Genomic DNA, 5,517 nt, shown 5'->3' with positions numbered 1-5,517 from the left:
CACGACCCGACCCGAAGAAGCAGCTGAAGATGAATGAATGAATAAATAAAGGCTAGCTTGGTCTATCTTTCAAACCGATCAAAAGCATGTTAAGGACAAAATTCCTGAAGCCCAAACAGACTGCCAGAGGTAGATATAGTATGTCTCAGACTGTTTCCTACTTCACTAGTTTATCCCAAACAACAGAACTGTGAATCAGCCAATGTGGAACTTACATGTAGGCCTTCTAAATCTTCACATGATGTAAGCCAAGTGAACTTTGCTGTATTTTTTCTGAATTAGTCCAAGTTTTCCTGCTGATAGGGTGTTTTATACTTAATGTATAATAAAATAGGGATGTTCTAAATATCATTACTAGAGTAAATGCTCTTGGTTAGGTATACCCCATTGACAAAACAAACAAAACAACAAAAAAAACAACAACAAAAATAAGTGACAATTTATTTCGCTGTCTAAGAAACTTTTAGCCGTTTGTGGGGGTTTAGACTAAAGCAGAATCCTAAATTGTACCAGGCTTTAGCAGACCCACCTCATGAAGACGACCAGCCTGTCTCTTTCTTCAGGCTGGGTGATACAGAGTCCTGTGAATGTTACTGAGGGACCAAACAACACTGGTGAAGTGTAGAACGTTTCTGATGAAGTGATGATTACGTTTGCCAGAGGCGGCATGACACAGAAGCTGAGATGGATAAAAGTTTGGCCATGGTCATCTTAACCAGTAGATACCTTTAGAGGTTTTGCTCCATGGTTTTGCAAAGCGACTTAATGCTCCATGCCAGCTGCTGTGAGAGTGTTGGCTCTTTATAATAATATGAGAAAGGACGGGTTGTATTTTTCCAGCCAAGATTTCTCAGTTGACAAGAAGCGTCTACAGCATGGCTGCCATTATGAGAGAAGAATCTAAAGCAGCAACACACAACTTCTAAAAGCAAAGCATCCGTGACTGCAGAACTGTCATGCTAGTAGCATTGTGCTTTACTTTTTTTTTCTTTTTGCTTTGCTCAAACTCTGTACAATCTATGGTTCTTAATTAAGAGTAGTTATTCCCACACAGCAAGCCTTGGGTATCAGTTTTACCCCTTTTTTGCCAAGGGGAAATCTTTCTATCAGAAACTTCTTGTTTGGAGTCAGACCTAGAGAGGGTTTTCTAACCAAGGGATATTTCATAAAAAAAATAAATTAAAAAAATCACAATATTAATCATCTTTTTCATTGTTATGTTGAAGGGATAAGAAACGCCTTGTTGTTTTATACCCAACACAAATCTTTTTATGAATTTACAACTCGCTGTCCCCCACGGGCATGGGGGCTGAAGGCTTGTACACCATAAGAGTAATGCTAACTTGTGTTGGGGGTCATGGTAGTTAATTCCGTCTCTTTTTTAAGTAAATCCAACAAGTTCGAACTACCTTTTACGAACCCGACATAGACTTAAGTAAGCTCAGTTTTTATTTAAATGAACTGAATCACTGTAATGACAAGAAAAGTGCTCGCTGTCTGAATTAACACCCTCCCAAGCTTACCGAAATTCCTCACAGAGAAGTTTTAGCTAAATGGTCTGTTGAGGATTTGTTTCCCCCACAGAGCTTATGCAAAACTGTCAACAGTGGCAAACAAGTTGTGAACTTCTGTCGTTTAAACAAAGCTCATCACGTGTACTGCTGAAGGATCTGCATACATGTGTGTGGAAAACAGATGCAGTACAGTTAGCCAGAGTAGCTAGCAACACCGACATACATCTGACCAAAAGAGACTTGAAGGGAAATGAAACAAAACAAACAGAGGAAAACAGCGTACCAGAGTTTAAAGTTGTTTTTTTTTCCAGGCAGGTACTGTTGAGGCAATTAAGCAGTGCAGTTCTGTTATAACAAAGTTCTGTTCGGGTGAATAGTGGCTCTTGGACTTTGGAAGCTAACGGTTGTTTAGGGTGAAGCTAATGTCCTGCACGGTGGGACTCACAAGGAAAGACACGGGCATGCAGGAGTTTCACAGCATCTTACAGAAGGAGGCGCAGTAGAATACTGTTCTGAAAATAAACGCGTGTCCTTTAGGAGAGGGGTTTGGAAAGGGGATGTGAAGGGTCGACACGGGGCAGAATTTAAAGTGAAGGAAAAGCATTGCACTGGTTCCTGTCCCTAATGTAAAATGATTACGACTCTGTTTTGATGTAAAGTTTAGCACTGTGGGGCTTCGATGTAAACAATAAGAGTGACGTCTTTTTTTTTTTGGGCTATGATGTAAGCGATGATGTAAGCGGTCATGTTTGCTTCTGATGTAAAAAGCAACGACATTGAATCTGTTGTGGACCACTAGCAAAGTTGCTTCTGATTTCAAGATGGAGGACACTTTGCCGTCGTTCTTGCTTTGACTTGAACTGCTGGACGGACCAGCGGACACGCTGACCGAATGAACCCACAATCCTGCTGGGACTCAGCCGCGCGGACTGTGTGCTAAAACACTGCAATGGAAATAAAGTCCAAAAAGGAAGAAGAAAAATGATAAAAACAATTAAGACTTTATCAACAAAGTAAACGTAATGAAGTACAACCTGAATGGATGATAAGGAGAAAGAGGAGGATGAAGATGAAATTTAAAAAAAAAAAGTGAAGTTACAGCCATACGTTGATTTCTGGGTCAGTGAGGTTGAAGTGGACTTCTCCTGCCCAGCAAGTGTGTTGCTATTGTGTCTATCTGTCCCTCTGTCTCGTTCTCCGCCCCCCCCCCCCTCTATCTGTTTCTGCACCCCATCCCCGGTCCCTGTCTCCTTATGCCATGTTTTCCATGTTTTGGAATGTCGATGTGCTACTTGTTGACACTGTGCATGAATGATAACATGTGTGTATATAGTTATAGACAACTGTATCCCATCTCCTCTGGTGTTGGCCAAAACTATTTGAATGTTGTATAGATTCAAGCTTTACGTTCGTCTTTCTTCTAACCCGTTTGAGTTTGACTTTCCACGTACGTAGAGCTTAACGGTGATTTGTTTTCGATCAGAATGATTAAGTCTTTAATTTTTTTGGGGGGGGGGTAAATTGCACAATATTAACTGATTAAATTAAGTGAAAAAGGCAATATCTGCTGTTATTGAATGAGAGATGAGGACTTTATGGAGTTATGTATGTTAAATAAATAATCTATACTGGAGTTGCATGGCTCGTTTGTGTATAAGAGACTCTGCTTGCTATTTGTGTGCCGCGGCTCTGACAGGTGGAGCATGAGCATCTATCCACAGCTGGTTTGTCACTGAAGAGATAATGTTGTGTATATACTGTACTATAAACGTGGGACGGACTACAGCGCCACCATCCTAACCTAGAGAATTAATTCTACATTATATTTATTTAAGGGGAAAAAACCACTCACTACACTCAAGAATGACATATATAGCCTTTTTGGGGAAGTAGCCGCTTTCTGAGAGGTTGTTTCTGTTTCTCTGTCCTGAACACCTTCGGCGTTGTCCTCGTCTTCTTTACTGGCAACAGCCTCTCTGTATCTCTTCATCCGCTGGTTTTGTGTTCCGCTGCTCTTGTTTCCATCTCGTCAAGGAAAAACATCACGCTGGCCGGTCGTGTTCTGCATCACCACGTCTCTGTCTCCACGGTGCTCTGCATCATCACGTCTCTGTCTCCACGGTGCTCTGCATCACCACGTCTCTGTCTCCACGGTGCTCTGCATCACCACGTCTCTGTCTCCACGGTGCTCTGCATCACCACGTCTCTGTCTCCACGGTGCTCTGCATCACCACGTCTCTGTCTCCACGGTGCTCTGCATCACCACGTCTCTGTCTCCACGGTGCTCTGCATCACCACGTCTCTGTCTCCACGGTGCTCTGCATCATCACGTCTCTGTCTCCACGGTGCTCTGCATCACCACGTCTCTGTCTCCACGGTGCTCTGCATCATCACGTCTGTCTCCACGGTGCTCTGCATCATCACGTCTCTGTCTCCACGGTGCTCTGCATCACCACGTCTCTGTCTCCACGGTGCTCTGCATCACCACGTCTCTGTCTCCACGGTGCTCTGCATCACCACGTCTCTGTCTCCACGGTGCTCTGCATCACCACGTCTCTGTCTCCACGGTGCTCTGCATCACCACGTCTCTGTCTCCACGGTGCTCTGCATCATCACGTCTGTCTCCACGGTGCTCTGCATCACCACGTCTCTGTCTCCACGGTGCTCTGCATCACCACGTCTCTGTCTCCACGGTGCTCTGCATCATCACGTCTCTGTCTCCACGGTGCTCTGCATCACCACGTCTCTGTCTCCACGGTGCTCTGCATCATCACGTCTCTGTCTCCACGGTGCTCTGCATCACCACGTCTCTGTCTCCACGGTGCTCTGCATCACCACGTCTCTGTCTCCACGGTGCTCTGCATCACCACGTCTCTGTCTCCACGGTGCTCTGCATCATCACGTCTCTGTCTCCACGGTGCTCTGCATCATCACGTCTCTGTCTCCACGGTGCTCTGCATCACCACGTCTCTGTCTCCACGGTGCTCTGCATCACCACGTCTCTGTCTGGCCACTTTTCCATGATTCCATGATTCTGTGTCTGTCAGGCAAGAAGCTCGTCCTGTGTGTGTGTGTGTGTGTGTTTGACTTGATGCCAGCCACCCTCGCCAAAGTGCTGTCTGTCTTCATGTAGATATACGTCACTTCCTGTCTGCCTGTCTGTCTGAGAGGATGTCTGATTCACTGCCAGTCTGTCTGAAAACTGGCTCTCTCCACGTCCATCCATCTGTCCTCCAGTCTGTCCATCTGTCCACCTATCCTCCTGTCTGTCCATCTGTCCTCCTGCCTATCCAATGTTGTCTTTCATCCACATCCACACACTCTTGTCCGTCTGTCTGTGACTTTTTCACCTTGCCATTGTCCTTTGCAACGATGGACATGTGTCTTTATTTTCAAATTTGAGCAACTTCCTGTCTGATTCAGAAGCCCCTCCATAGATACACACACACACACACACACACACACACACAGATGTGCACCACTCACGACATCTTTCTGTCTTTTAACATGTATCTTCTCCTCATTAATCTTCATCTCTTCCACTCAGCTGTGTGTCACCCACGTGTTCCCAACACACCATCATCCCCCCTCACATCTCTTCTATCTTTGTTGAGGATCCATACACCATCAACCTAAACTGAACTAAAATACCAAGACGGAGTCCGCCGCTTACGGGAGCTGAGACTCACACAGCCGAGGCCTTGTCAGAGGGGCCTGCTAACTGCTAGCCTGCTACCTCGGTAAACTAGCCCACCTCCACCATTTCTCTCGTCTTGGAAATCAGTCCTTCTTGTTGTTTCTTCCCTCGTTTCTATCTTTTCTATACACTCCAGGTTAAGATTAGTATTGCGTGTTTAACCCTTAACCCCTAGAACCCCGACTAGTCCGTAACACCCCTAAAGTCAAAGAAACCCATTTTAAAACAGTATCAGCGATACACCCTGTTAATGATTTTCTACATAAGAGATTTAAATTTGAAGTGGTTCCTTGCATCTTCTGTTCT

Source organism: Lampris incognitus, chromosome 13, assembly GCF_029633865.1.
Source record: "Lampris incognitus isolate fLamInc1 chromosome 13, fLamInc1.hap2, whole genome shotgun sequence".
Taxonomy (NCBI): Eukaryota; Metazoa; Chordata; class Actinopteri; order Lampriformes; family Lampridae; genus Lampris; species Lampris incognitus.
Note: the sequence above shows the minus strand (reverse complement) of the source record.